General features: G+C 45.9%; 1 protein-coding gene across 4 annotated transcripts in view; it reads right to left on the reverse strand.

The window, feature by feature from the left end:
• The window catches only part of SHISA6 (shisa family member 6), a 243,301-nt gene that overhangs the window by 210,263 nt on the left and 17,042 nt on the right, over positions 1-15,996 (reverse strand). The gene's annotated exons all lie outside the window — the stretch shown is intronic.

The following is a 15,996-nucleotide window of genomic DNA, read 5'->3' on the forward strand; positions in this document are numbered from 1 at the left end:
GTAAACAGTCTCACCAAGACTGCCCTTTTGGGTGCTGTATCACCTCTGAGGAAAACTCTGCGCAGCACAGCCCTGATTCACACAACACTCCTTGTCGTAGAATCATAGAATGGTTTGGGTTGGAACGGACCTTAAAGACCATCCAGTTCCAAGCCCCTGCCATGGGCAGGGACACCTCCTGCTGGATCAAGTTGCTCAAAGCCCCTGGCGTTGATCACCTCCAAGGACAGGACACCCACAACTTCTCCAGGCAACCTGGGCCAGGGCCTCCCCATCCTCACAGGAAAACATTTCCTCCTAAGATTTCATCTCAGTCTCTGCTCTTTCATCTAAAAACCATTTCCTCTCATCCTATCCCTGCATTTCCTGATAAACAGCCCCTTTCCAGCTTTCCTGTAGGCTTTGAGGAGCACATTGCTTTTAAGGAGATGCCCCTGGTCTCTGAATGGATCTGACCAGCAGCTTCAGTCCCTAGAAGCTAGTCCCACATTCTTGGAAGAGTGACATCAGTCAGAGGCTCCAATAGTCCCAAACATTGCAAGCACAGTACAGATTTTCTCTAAGACTTCATATTTTAAACAACCAAATACAAAGACGAGACATAAAACTCCAGCTAGGGGTTCAGCATCCCGGACTAGGTCCCTGCCCAGTGGACAGCTTGCTGACCTCCCTCTCTCTGATGTTGGAAATCTTTTCACTATATTGTTATCTTCATACAGTGAAGTCCCTGCTGTCTGCCTCTGATTTGAGAGTTCAGAATAATTCCACATCACACACAACCTTTTGTCACCTTACTGCACATCTTTTCCAGATCATTCAAAACCACACTGAGCAGCACATGTCCCAAAGCAGATCTTCTAGGAGTCAAATCATTCGCCCAGTGCAAAACCTAACTGTTTGTTCTCATCCATCACTTTCTGACAACTAATTCGTTATTAATTCTTGAGAAGACCTTTCCTCTTATCCCACGGTATTCTCAAGCACTGTTGATGAAAGACCTCACTGACAATTGAGGTCAGAAAAATGACTAGACTGTCTTGACAGAACCACTTCCAGGCACACGTCAGTCCTTCACGGAGCGCTAGCAGACTCATAATGCGTGCCCTCCTTTCACAAAAGCCATCTTGACTCTTCTGCTTCATTTTGTTGTAATCCCTTGCAGTGCACCTGCTCTACCAGCTCGTCTTTCACATTTCCAGCATCATCTCTACAGCCTTTCTAAAGATGAGCATTGCCATCTTTCACTCACCCGTCACAAAGGCTGATTACATAGTTAGGCAGAACTTCAGAACAACTCAGCACCTCTCCTTTAAAATATCTTGAGCAAATATTGTCTGGTTCAGATTACTTTGTTTGTATCACTTCATTGATAAGATTTTATAAAAAACTTCACCAATTCTTCAGTTTTAGGGAGACTGTCAGAAAGCTCAAAGAGGGGAGATTTAGATGAGGTATTAGAAATGTTTTGCTGTTCAGGTGGGGAGGCCCTGGCCCAGGTTGCCCAGAGCAGTGGTGGCTGCCCCATCCCTGGAGGTGCTCAAGGCCAGGTTGGATGGGGCTTGGAGCCCCTGATCCAGTGGGAGGTGTCCCTGCCCATGGCAGGAGGTGGAACTGGATGGGCTTTAAGGTCTGTTCTAACCCAAACCATTCTAGGATTCCATGATTTTATGAAACAGCCCCTACACTTCATGGGGAATTCTCCCGTCTTCCCCCACTACAGAGATTAACAGTGCAAAGGTTAAAACGACTATGGTTTTGTCTTCCCTGAGTACCCTCATAATTTGAAAATACACATTGCCATAATCTTTTATCAATCTCTGCCTAAATATGTTCCCTCCTTTAGGTCAAGATACCAGTTTACACAAGGAAAAAAAATAACATTTTTCTGTTACAAAATTTGCTTTCATCTAGCTCAGAGGAGATTCCTGTAGCACACATAACATTTGTCTGGGAGAGAGAGGACCCTCAAGCTTAGCTTTGTCACAAAACCAACGGGCAACTCTAGATTTGAGCCTCCGCAGCTCTGATAGTAGGAAGGAATTTGTTTTGATTTTTCTTCTAAATCTATTTTCTTTGACATAATTCAGCAACAGAAAAGGAAAAGCAAAAACAAGAAGAACCCCTGAACCTATCAAAGCCACACATTTCCTTGCACATGCTTCCTCCTGAGAGAGCAGAAAAATATACGCAAGCCCAAGCTGAAGTCAGTTGTGGTCTTTGATGTTAGAAAGCCCAAGGACACTCTCTTGAGGGGAAGACTCATCCTTCTTTCCCACTTTATCCTTGTCTTTGTGAGGATTCACCTTCTCCAAAAGTATGGTAGTGCCTGGACTTTGCCCTGTGTCTCCTGTCTACCCTGGAGCTAAACCAACATCTCTCAAACAGACACTTAGATGCGAATACCAAAGGCGCCAAGACATCAGTGCTAGTATGAAAGGAGTCATCTTTTGAATGCAAGCAGTGTCTCCAAGCTGCATGGAGAGCCCAAAGGCTGTGAGTTTGGCCACAGCATCATGCCAGTGCCATGCAGGGTGTCATTAGACACCCCAGTACTCACGGTGGGGATTGGGATGGGAGTGGAACATGGGAGGGCTCATGGGAGGTTAGTGCTCATGCCAACCTCAATCTCCTGGTTTGTTGAAATGGATGCCCTCACCAGCAGGGCAGAGGAGTTTTTGCTAATTGAAAGTGCCCCAGAAAAGCCTGAGTCTCTGATTTATGAAGGGCAGTGCAATTAGCCTCATAAACAATTCAACAATGTAAATCAGGAAAGGGCTGGCTGGCAGCAGAGAGTGAAACATTAATGACCTTACAGCTGCTGAAAGGTAAATATTTCATTAGCTCCACCAAGTATCATTCTGACAATTATGTTAAACTGATGTTCACAGGTGTCACCCCACAACTTAATACAACGCTGGGACCGTGTCTATGCAAGTAAAACCAAATCCCCACCTGAGCAACTGGGCAGCTGGGGTCTGTCAGGTCCTGAAGAAGCGCATACGCTCGTAAGCCTGGACAAACCTGGCCGTGTGTGCATGTTTTGACAGCAGAAAGGTAAGGGGAACACATTGCATCGCTTCAGTGTCTGGTGCTGGCAGAACCACGCAGCAGAGTCAGCTGATGTCCACTCTCCTCCGAGGCTCCTTGCTGTGTGCGGGGGTCATCCTCCTTGATGGCTATTTTAAAGATACAGTAATGACCCCCAGAGGACTTGAGGCAGGACATGGCTGGAGGAGCTAAGCTGGAAGAGAAGCCTTCCTGTCACACCTACCTTACTGTCCTTTCTTTTTATCCTTCTGCTGTGGCTGAAGGCAGCACTAGGGAGCTGGACTAATGACTCCCTCTCCTTATTGCTCTCTACAACTGCCTGAAAGGAGGTGGCAGAGAGGAGGGAGCTGGGCTCTTCTCCCAAGTGACAGGGGACAGGACAAGGGGGAACGGCCTCAAGCTGTGCCAGGGGAGGGTCAGACTGGACATCAGGAAAAAAATTTTCACAGAAAGAGTCATCAGGCACTGGCAGAGGCTGCACAGGGTGGTGGTTGAGTCACCATCTCTGGAAGGATTTAAAAAGACAGGTAGACTCAGGGGCATGGTTTAGCGGCAGACAGGAATGGTTGGACTCAAAGATCCAAGAGGGGTTTTCCAACCTGGTGATTCTGTGTTTCTATGATTCTATTTGTTTCAACTCTTCACTTGCCTATTGTGGTCTAATCCCTCACTAAAACTCTCCTGCCCATAAGCCATGAGAACAGCATGATCAGGACTCACCTACCTGAACCCTTCGACGGACAAGCCCACTCAGAACTATATTAGGCAAATGGATCCACAAAGGAAAGGTGTGAAATGAAGGGAAGTGCCACAGAGGCTGCATTACCGCACCTGGGAGACTTCATGTAGAAAGCTACAGCTCTGGGAATTAATGCTTATTTTACTGCCTTTTCCGAGGGGTTATTCTGAGCACTGGGGCACTGCTCTGTGACTGGCAGCAACTGAATGTCTCGTGTGGGGGTTGTTTTAGAGAGCAACAGTTATCTGCAGACATGATTTAACACTAGAAGATAGAGGTGTTCACACAGCCGACAAACCAGGGACAGATTTGGGGAGAGAGCTGCAAAAGGCCATCCACATACATTAGAATTATTTTCCTGAGAAGGATTTGATGAGATATGAACTCCACTATTTGCCAATGTTGCGGTACAGAGCCTTGTCCAAAGCCCAAGAGAGACAGAAGGAATCTTTCCATTAACTTCTTTGATTGTAAGTGAGATTGTGACAGATGTACTCCCTTTTCCTTCCTCCTCAAATATTTTAAATCAAACAGAAAGAGTAGTTAGATTTGTCCTTTTATGGGGAAGGACATCATTCCTTCTTAGGTACACTCGTATAAATCAACACAGTGGAGTCTTCTCAGGAACCTGCGACAAGTAAGATGGTCTCGGGGTAATAAAGCTGCAGAGCAGCTTTATCATGGGCAAGACCCACTAAATTCCCGAGCTACACTCACACAGCTGACGTGCCAGAAGGAACAGCGACTCCACAAATGATAAAAGCTCTTTGCAGCCAACAAGAAAAGCTGTCTTCAGATCTTCAACATGAGCTAAACCTCACCGACATCTTTCAATCTAGAAAAAACCTCTTGCTGAAAGCCACCAGAAAACACACCTGGTATATCCCAGGAACTGGGAATACCCTGGAAATGAGTGTTGTGAAGGAAAAGCCAAGCTGCCTCATGCAGAAAAACACTGCTGAGAGAAATGGGAAGGAGGCCCTGCAGACCCTTCCTCAACTCTTTGCTCTGGACGGAGCAGAGCTTGTGACAAGACAAAGACAACTGGCTGAGCCTTTTAGGATTTAGATACTTAAATCAGAACAGTAAATCAGCTAGGTTTTCAGAGACTTGAACAATATCTTCTGCTGACAAATGTTCCCACTTCCCCTAGTCAGGGTCTTGCAAGGTCTCCAAAACTGACACATCTGGATGCCAGGTGAACTATTCCATCCAGGCCAGAGAGATGATCCAAGGGCTGGAGCACCTCCCATATGAGGCCAGGCTGAGAGAGTTGGCTTGTTCAGCCTGGAGAAGAGAAGGCTCCAGGGAGACCTTAGAGCAGCTTCCACTACTGAAAGGGGCTCCAGGAAAGCTGGGGAGGGGGATCAGTGGAGCACAAGGATAGGACAAGGAGGTATAATTTTAAAGTGGGAGGAGACTGAGATGAGATCTGAGGAAGAAATATTTTTCTATGAGGCTGGGAAGGCCCTGGCCCAGGTTGCCCAGAGAAGTGGTGGCTGCCCCATCCCTGGAGGTGTTTAAGGCCAGGTTGGATGAGCCTTTGAACAACCTGATCCAGTGGGAGGTGTCCTTGCCCATGGTGGGGGGGTGGCATTAGATGATCTTCAAGGTCCCTTCCAACCCAACCCATTCTATGGTTCTACGACTGATTCATAAGAAGTTAATCATGACTTCCCTGGTATCACCTTTATTTTCAAATATCTGTAAGCTGAGCTGGTAGTTTTCCATGACAAGGTTGCTAGAGTTCCCTATCGCTTTGCAAAGCCTGTGTCCCGCTGCTCTTCACAGAGGCTGTGGTGAGTCGTCAGCTCTGGAGTTTACTGCTCCTGGTGATGCTGCCAGGAATAAAGCAGTGAACCTTTGTTTTAGTACATTTTGTGTCAGCAAAGTCACTGGGCAGCAAAGAAAAGAAGCTGATAGTGATGAAAGCAGAGCATAGATTGAAGTGCATTATTTGGGCAGGGCTCCAACAAGAGGGGAAGGAAAGTTTAGTGATTATGGCACATTCTTAATGGAGTATTGCTTCCAGCTCCTCACCTCTGTTTACACTTCTATAGAGTGTGATAGGATCAGCAATCATGAAATGGGAGAAGCTCAACCCGTAGAATGTCGTTATAAAGATTTCATTCTTCAGTGTCAAAAGCAACTAGTTGCATTACTTTCTGGAGGCCAATTTAATTGTTGTCAATACCAGTTGCAAATTGGCTTTAACATTTTAAATTGATGTTTTCTGTAAACTGCTCTGATTAATGGAAGAAAACATCGTGTTTCTGCCTTTCATCTGAAGATCTAATGCATTTTAGGAACAATAATTGATCTAGCAAGACACATAGAGGCAAACAGGGAGAAGCAAACCTGCTACAGAAATGATTTTATCCTTCCACAGTACCCAGTAGAGCTGCAGAATGGTACAGTACAGAACAGCTGGTTAGACGGTGAGCTTAGTTGTTTTTATCCCCAAGGAAATTTCTGAGCAGCTTAAAACCTAAAATACTTTAACCGCAGGCAGAATTGTTTTGATTGTACATTGCCACCATGGTGTCAGATTTGAGTTCTGGAAAATCCCAGCCCTGCTGGTCTGAACCTCAGTCATCTTCCCCCCAAAGTCCATGTAGCCTTGAAGGTGCTGACCTCAGTTGGACACCAAGCTCCCAGAGCATCCAAGCACAGGCTCTCCTGCACGCTTGCTCCCAAGCAACTCCTAAAAATCCTACTCAAGACTACGGTTATGTCGGAAACAGCTCAGTGGTTTCAAATTCAGCATTGCCTAAGCAGGTAATCCCTTTCAGCCCTGCTCCTGATTGCACTCCTACATTTCATCATATAACCTCTTCCTGAGCTGAATTTGCTGCATTACTGAGTTAAACCAGCTGACAGAAGAATGTGACAGCAACACAGGCGGTGGCCATGGCAGAGGATGTGAGAAGAAGAGGACTGAGACCATTGCTTAAACGGCAGGAGAGCCATTAGGCTCACTCGACTGCTTGTGAAACTGGAGCTAGAGAGGAAGAATGGGCAAGCTTATAGATCCGAATCAAGACTGTTCTGGTCAAATCAGGCCTCATCTAAGTAACTTCATTTTCTGAAAGTTAGCTACAAATTTTCAGACACTGTCTGTCTCTAGAGGTGATAACACTCAAAATTTATGACTATCACCAAAGTAACAGGGCATGGATATGCAGAAAGACTATTGCTTACATTTACCCCTATGGAGACCAAGGTTACCCTTGAACTGAGTTCCTGATTCCAGCTCCCTCCTGCTGCTCAGTCCAGCCTGAGACCTTTTCCCCATGCCTGCTCTGCAGCATCAGTGGTAATGTATAGTCACTGGGGGGTGCGATTTCATACATTCGTATATATTTTATTATCGATATAATTTTCCTTCTATTGTTATTATTCCATTAAAACTGGGTATATTTTCAGCCCATAAGTGTCTCCCTCATTTCCTTTTTCCCTTTCCCTGGTGGGACGAGGACTGGAATCCAAACTGCCAGTATTTAGCTGCCTATCAAGCCAGGCCAGGACTAAACTATGACAAGGGATCAAATCAAAACCTAGCCAGGAGCATGAATTCCTTTCCCTACTGCACCTTCCCAGTGCTGAGGCTGAGCTTTGTGTTGCTCCCTCAAACTCCCAGTCTTGTTTTCTGGGAGCTCCAGAGGACCTGAACCAAGCAGCTTGTACACTGCTGAGATGGCATGGCAACAGCTTCAGCTCACTGGCTGCTCTCCAGGGAAAGTCTGCCTTTTCTCACAGCACTTCAAATTCTCCAGAATACCTATGCCAGATACCTGCTCTAATGTTCCTCTGCTCCCAGTCCTTTCCCAGATCTGAAGGAGGAGGACTGAGCACAGGGTGAGGGGAATCACCTGGCTTAAACATCATTCCTTCCTGTTGCCCACAGTGCAGACTTTGCAGTGTGAGCAATGTGGGACAAGCATAGTGGCCTCCCCCTTATTAGCTACACTCCAAAACTGTTTCCATCTCTGCTTTTGTATGTTTTGAGAACAGTACTTCTCTGCCATTCCCAATCCAGCTGTACAGATTCAGGAATGGGGAAAGTAACCAAACGTCAGGTTGGACCTCCTGCACACATGCAGCCTCCATCCTCCGTGAAGTCCTCACTGCTGCTGGTCAGTGTTACTGTGACTCTCCTGCATCCCTCAGTCCTAATTCTCAGTATCCCACAATCCCATCATCCCTGGGATTGTCTCTTAAACCAAACAATTCTTACAAATATTGAAGCACGTTCATGGGATGAAGGCTCATGTGCTCCCACTTCTCTGTGTGTGCAGCGAGCAGGCAGCACGCGGAGCTGATGCTACCACATGGTGTGATCCAGAGCATCACTCAGCGTGTTGCAGCACATGTCCACAGCCACTGCCCCTTGCAACGTGCGGGTCCCTGGTTGTTTACACGCCTGCATTAGACTCCCAGACTTTTTTCCACATTAATGCCTCTTCTCCACTGGAGCACAGAGCCAGAAAAGCCTGCTTCAATTCATTTCCACATTCTCCATCTGTTTTGTTGCATTGTTTTCAGCAGGTTGATTCTCACTGTGAAGCTTTGTTTCAAAGTAAATCTATATGCTTAATCCTCTCTCCTGCTCACAACTTGCATTAGTCTCTCTTAAAAAAAAATGCTGTTACCATAGTAACCCACAGTTTCTAGATATCGCGGTGGATGATAAGTGCTGCCGTGCCTGGCCTTGTGGCTCTGGGACTGCACTCTGTCGAATGAATGCTAAATTCCACCAAAAACACTTTTAGCAGGCACCTGATATTTATCCCGAAGCTCTGGATGTTGCTACTCTGTCGTGGCTATGTGGTTCATGGGAGTATCAAGACATTACACTTACACATCTCTATATAAACACATTCTCCACCCACCCATTTTTTCCCTGCAAGAGTCAGACTTTTTTTTTATCTTATTCTTCTTTGATTTTTTTTTCAAATTTGTCACTTCTTCACTGTTTTGACACATGAAAACCTGACATCAGTCATGGGTAATATTTGGACGTGAGACACAAAAAACTGTTGCAAATGTTGTTGCTTTTTATTCTCCAGTAAATTCACGGGTAAATATACTTGCAGTGGGGATGTTTTGTTGTCTCGTGTGTCTTGTTAATGGGGCAGAGTTTTCCCAAAGGTTCTTTTTCACAGATTACCCTATAACTTGACAGCTCAGTAAAACACTCAAGAGACCAGAAAAAATCAATAACTGGTGGCAGAAATAGGTGCAGCCCCAGTCTCATCGAAAGAAGGAGGAGGCTGTGCAGCTCAGGAGAGCACTGGGGATCACAGGCTCTGCTCCTACTAGTAGGAACCCTGGGTTAAATCCTTGTGGCTGCTCACAAGTGAATTTCTCCACAGAGGCAGGTCCTAATCTCTGTCAGCAACACAAGAGGGAGGTTGGATGTCCAAAATAATGAGATTAAGAAAGGATAAAAAATATTTAACTCTTAAAAAAAATCTGAGAAGATGTTGCCATAAAAGCCAACAGCATCCTGGCTTGAATCAGCCACGGTGTGGCCAGCAGGAGTAGGGAAGAGATGGTCCCTGTGTACACGGCATTAGTGAGGCTGCACCTCAAATCCTGTGTTCAGTTTCAGGCTCTCCAGTCCCAAATAAGTGAGGAACCTAAGTCCTTCACACCAAAGAAGACAGCAGCTAGTGTCCTATCTTAGCTACCCTGCACCAATTCCAGCAACATCTCCACTCTCTGCTGGATTGATCCTCCCTTTTGGCAATGGTATTTCGGATGCCAGGACACTGAGTAACTCTCAGCCTTGAAATGTTCTGAGACAGAAAAATCTGACATTTTCTGGTGCCTCAGAAATCCTATTAAGCCATTTGGGATTTTCCTGGGAGGAAAAGCCATGGGAAGCACTAGGGCTTGCCATCACAAGGGTGTGCTTAGAGGAAGAAAGGACATGGATTGGCACTGAATTGCTTTATCTTCTACAGATCCTAGAGGTTTCAAAGCTGGTCCTCTTCCTTCCTTTTAAAATGTCAGTGAATGGCAACAGGAGTAAAAAGAAAAGAAAAATTCTGCTCCTGGAACTCTCTGGGTGTTTTCCAAGTGGTTTCCCTAATTCTTCACCCGCCTGCACCTTAACTAGTTTCTTACAATAGAACACACAGGGGCTGTAAAATGCTACTGCAGGGACCAGGGGATCATTTTACACCTGCTTTGTATTCCCCTGAACAGCTGTAAATGACAACACAAACTGTGAAGCAGCAGGGAATTTGAATGCCTTTGACATACATTCCTACACTGATCCTCAGTAAATTAATTCAAATAGTTGCTGGGGATTTGGGGGAGAAGCTAGAAAATTCAGTGAATGAATAAAGTAAGTCATTTGAAGCACAGACCAGCTGGAGATGTGGGGGAAAGGGAGAAGGACGGACAGGGAGAAAGCATATATAACCTGGAAGAAATCTGCGAAGCCGACCACTCTGGTCTTTAGAGAAGGGCTAGAGCTCGTGCTGAGCCCAGGGGCCAGGGAGAGCAGGGCCAAGGGCAGCGATCTCCTCCCCTGTGCAATGATGGAGATGGAAGTACTCTCCATGCTGCTCTGCCTATATTTGGCTAGAGATGTTAGCTACAATTTCTATAAAGATTAAAGGCCTCTCATGCATTTGTTCATATTCAGAACAAGCTCAGAATATGCCTTTGGGTAGAAGGCACTGCTGAAAACAGCACTTTGAATACGTACATCTCTGGAACATCCTGACTCAAATGGCTTATTAAAAGCCTTCCCCAGATATATCAGGCTAATCAGAGCTCTAGCCTGTGTTGTTTGCTGCATTCAAAGTGGCAACCCTGTCAATAAGCTGTTCTTCACACCTGCGGGTGCTTCCATCCCCAATGCAGGTGAATAGCAGAAGATTTTTCACACTGGAAAATTATCTCAGTTTATCCCTGCGGCCAGCTCTTTGCTGGCACATCTGGAGCTGGTTCCAGACCAGCATATTCAGTTGGCAAGGCATTCTGATATTCTGAGAATTAAAAGGCCAAAAGAATATAAAACTAGGCCAGAGCTTTTTCTCCAGCGAGTACAAAAGAAGTCTTTTGTCATTGCTCTTACAGCCTCCTGATCCAAGATGAAGTCAGAAGCAGCATGATTCCAGGCACAGATTTCATCTACCTGCCTCATGCTCAGGTAGGTGACATCTGGGAACCCTTCAATGCTGTGGCAGTGAAGACAGCCTTGTCCTGAACGTATTTGCAGAGATTCTCTGCCCACGTAGCTTCCCACACCAGTCTAACGGTCCCTCTCTCACAGACTGGCAATACTATTAAGGTGAACTGCATGAAAAAGAGCCAATGTGGAAAAGCCAGAATGAGACTGAGAGACTAAAGGATCAATTCAGACCATGTGCTGTCCTGGAGCATCTTAGATTTGCATCAGTCTGGGACATAAGCCTCCCTGACCCATAAGGATTTACCTAAACCAAGCCCAAGTCCCATCACTATGATGGCAAAACACTGATTTTACACCAAAGACCTGATTCAAAATCTTACTTGGGAGTTTTTTGTGGTTTGGTCTCAGTTTGAAAAACAGTAATGAGAAAACTTCCTGCAGAAATGTTAGTTCTGAGCTGGCTATTCCTCTGTCACCAAGGCAAGAAAACTCCTGCCTGACAGTTCCTGCAGGGATAGTATCTTGCAGGTGCTTTTCTTAGCCAGACTTTGGGAGAAGCAAACCAACTCTTTGCATCTGACTTTCAGAAGGCCTTCAGATATCCAAGCATGATACTGGAGATAGTCATCTGAGCCGAGAAACTCGTCTTAATTGTTCCGTTAATGCCAAGGTCCATCAGGATCACTGTCAGAGGAAACTGCCCTCATCTTTTCTGACACATCACTTGACTGTGGATGTTGCAGGAGGATTGCCTCTGGCTCAATCGCTTCCTCTTGTGCCAAATGCAGCACCTTCCTCTCTGGGAGCATATTGCTGCTTATGTATGACGTTTTCCAGGCCTGCAGGAACTACTGACCTTTCCCCCATCTATCTTCATTCTTCTTTATGGTTGCTGGCCACTCACTGAACAAATGAGTGGCACTGACCTTCACAGCAGATGTCAGGGGAGATAACAAGGCCAAGGAGAAAAGACAGGGGGGAAACGTTGCTCAGGTTTTCCTTCCAACGCCCCTAAAGATGCTACTGTGATGGAGACATCAGAAATGCCAATAGGTAGCTAGATGAGATGGATTTCCTGTAATCTCAGATACATCATATTTACCTGTTACTCACAATGAACAAACAGCAAACAGTGAACTAACAAGAGGTCTGTGCAGGCTGCAAGCGCACTCCTGTCTACAGAGAGTGCCGTAGCTCATAATAATTAGGTGGCGAACAGCTGGAGAGGTGTGCTCTGACCCAAGAAACCTGGAGGCACAGCTTTCAGCCTTTCTTATCTGCAAAGTGAAGACCAACAAGAAGGGCTTCTACAGGTACATCAATCAGAAGAAGAAGGTTAAAGAGAACGTACCCCCATTGATGGTTGAAAATGGTGACCTCGAATTAACAGACAAGGAGAAGGCTGAGGTACTTAACTTTTTTGCCTCAGTCTTCACTGACAACCACTCAGGATCACCTGCTCTGAGGTGCCTGGGCAAAGACACTGAGGACTTTTGTCTTGTTCTTCAACTCTCCTTCGAGCGTCTGTGACAGCTGGAGACAGCGCCCATGTCTTGGTGGACCACCAGAGGAAGCTGTACGTTCCAGTCCAGTGATCTCCTACTGTGACCCCTCGAGGGCTGTCAGAGTGCTTGCAGGAAGAGCAGCATCTGGCCTGTGGGAGATGGACTCTCTCCATACTGCACGGGGAAACAAGTTAAGTACCGCAGGCATGCTCTCGGCGGCACCTGCGCACTCTGCTTTGTTTGGACTCTACTGGCTCAGACACAGACCACCTCAATTTGTCACTGTCACCCACAATCACTTTGTTCACTGACAACAAACAAGCGTAATAGAAAAACGAAGCCATGGTTTATTTAGCAAGTTTAAGGGCACCCTTCTAGTTATAGGTTTGGAAACAAAATTTCCAAGGAAAACAAATACAACTCAATCTCAGCCTGCACGTAACAACTATAGTCCTTCTCATTGCTTAACCTCTAATACTCTGGAGCCCTGAGACAAATCACAGCCAGACAACCCGATAGGTCAGGTCCTGCTGCAAAACCCTACAGGTATAAAACCATAGAATCATGGAATCATTAAGGCTGAAAAAGACCTCTAAGGTCATCAAGTCCAACTGTCAGCCCAACATCACCGTGCCTACTAAACCATGTCCCAAAGTCCCGTGACTACACGTTTTTTTAACCCCTCCGGGGCTTGAGGCTCCCCCACTGCCCTGAGCAGCCTCTTCCAGTGCTTCACCACTCTTTCAGTAATGAAATTTTTCCTAATATCCAATTTAACCCTCCCCTGGTGCAACTTGAGGCCATTTCCTCTCGTCCTATTACTTGTTACTTGGGAAAAGAGACCAGCACCCACCCCACTACAATCTCGCTTCAGGAGTGTGATGAGGTCTCTCCTCAGCCTCTTCTCCAGACTGAACAGCCCCAGATGCTTCAGCCTCTCCTCATAACACTTGTGCTCCAGACCCTTCACCAGCTTCATTGCCCTTCTCTGGATAATCACTGGGTCTTCTCAGGCCAATCTGCAGCACCAGTGAGCAGTGCTCTTCCTGGATCCTACTGCTCCATGTTACTGTCTCTATTCCCTCCTTCACCCTTCTCAGCTGTTCCTCATTCTCCTCTTTTTATTTCTCTTCTTCTCTACTCACCCCAAAAGCAAATATAGTTGGTGACCCTTCTTCTGCTCACATACTGGGTCTTACTAGCCTTATTCTAGTTTAACGTGCTATAACCCATTCTCATTCTCCAACTTTTACCTTCCTCCCAACCTAGAAGATTTTAGTGGTCACTTATATGATTTCCTGATTACCACAGCAATCTGAGAATTAGACAAGTAACAGAGTGTAGTTATGACGGAGTATTGCCCTGTCCTGCAAACGAAACTGTGTAAAACCCATTAACTGTATAGCTGGTTTATAAGCTCATGATCTTTTGTAAGTGATTTGCTTTCTGTCTCATATGATATATGGGGACATGTTAATAACGGATAGAATGAAGCCAGGAACAAGTTCTTTTGGGCAAGCTACAAAAGCAAGTTGTCCTTTCCCAGCTTTGGCAAGCGCTGGGTGTAACATTTGGTCCAACTGGCTGCCCTGAGGCAGAAATGATCAATGACTCCTACAGCTGAGTAGGCTGTGCTGGAAGCAAAGTCCCTCTTCTTTGGAGCTGGCTTTGTGGGTATGTTCTCTTAGTGGGCTCCTGTTGCCTGTGGCCTGCCTGTTTCAGCCCTGACTGAACTGCAATGGTGTTTCTTCTTCATACAATATGGGCAAACATAGAGATAGGCAGAGGCTGAACGAACAGACTGTCATCTTTAACAGCATGCCTTTTCCTTCCCAGCCCTTTTGCCTTGCTCATTTCATGACTCAGTCTTCAGCAAGGACCAAGCAGACTCCTTACTGGGTGCTGTCACTTTGTAGCGTGACCATTTGTACTAGCACCCCACTCGTTATCCCTCTGCTCTGGTCCTTGTATCCTTGCATGCCTGCACTGATGTAGTAGTAAGCCTTAAAAATGCCCAGGGAACCATCAGCTACAAACAGATGCCAGAGAACACTGCATTTAGCAATTCCCCTGGCAAACTTTCCCATTTGCCTTTACTCAGACTTGACAATGCCTGAGCATGACACCTAATTCAGACTTCCAGCACCCAGCTGGTCACTTCTGGTGCAAGCAAAGAATTTCTTTTGCATCTTCATTAAGGATTCGCCTGCCCTAACTGATCAACGGAAGCCAACAGGAAGAGATAGGGTGTTTTCAGGAAGGGATTCTTCTCATCATAAGGCTTTTAGAATCATAGCATCACAGAATCATTAAGGTTGAAAAAGACCTCTAAGATCAAGTCCAACCGTCAGCCCAACACCATCGTGCCCACTAAATCGTGTCCCAAAGTGCCACATCTACACACTTTTTAAACATCTCCAGCGATGGAGACTCCACCACTTCCCCGGACAGCTTCTTCCAACTCTTCACCACTCTTTCGGTAAAGAATTTTTTTCTAATATCCAATCTAAACCTCCTGTTGTGCAAGACTTATGTCAGAATTGTTCTCTGATGTTGCCTGTACATGTTTACTAGCCATAAACCCTTATTTTGCGTGTTTCTATCCTGGGGCAGAAAAACTTATCCTCTCAAGAGCCAGTCCCAAGCCCTAGCTCTAGATATGAAAAACAGTTTCCTGTTCCAGAAAACTGTTCTCCAGCCCAACATTTTATTTCACAGATATAACTCCCTAGCATACAAAATTACAGGGTTCACTGGCCTCTGAGTGAAAATCGGAGAAGAGTGAAATCCTTCTTAGTTCTCAGAGAAATTATTTTGTTCTCAGCAGCAGGGGAGTCTTCCAGAGAACACGGTCACCTCGTCCTGTCACCATAGGGTGATGCACATTGCAAAACCCTTATAACAGTCACCACAGTGTGGCAACGGAAACCAGTCGCTGCCCTCAGTCACAAGCGCTACCCACAAAGAGCAGAGCCCACCAGGCCCCTCTGAGCTCCTGTTAGCTTCTTTCAGAAGCTTCCCCAGCAGGGACCATTAACAAAACCTCTTCTGACCATGAGGTGACACAGGTCAGGAAATGCCACCCAGAAACTTCCATGTGAAGCTGAACAGCTTGTGACTGAATGAGGGCACGTCTTTGAGGCACAGATCCAGTTGCAACTCAGAGACAGCAAGTGATGGCAAGTCTACCACATTCCACTTAACAAAGGTGGTCAGCAACCACTGAAACATTGCTTTGACCATCAATATATGAATATATGAATATATGAATATATGAAGCATTAAAGAAATCAGAACACTATCTTTACCTAAGAGGCTGGCATCCTTGTGCCATTGGGGAAATCGAGACAAAAAGCTGTCAAATTATTTGACTAATTCACACAGCCAGCAGAAGCTGGAAAAAATATCATGCGTCCCAATCCCCAGGCCAACGCCCCTGCAGGACCTCAGGCCAGTGTCCTTAAGCTCCTGCGATACCCCCCAGGTCACATTCCACAATTTCCTCATGCCTACGATTCACCAGAATGAATAAGGTGGCCCCAATTATCCAGTTA

Source organism: Cuculus canorus, chromosome 18 (genome assembly GCF_017976375.1).
Source record: "Cuculus canorus isolate bCucCan1 chromosome 18, bCucCan1.pri, whole genome shotgun sequence".
Taxonomy (NCBI): domain Eukaryota; kingdom Metazoa; phylum Chordata; class Aves; order Cuculiformes; family Cuculidae; genus Cuculus; species Cuculus canorus.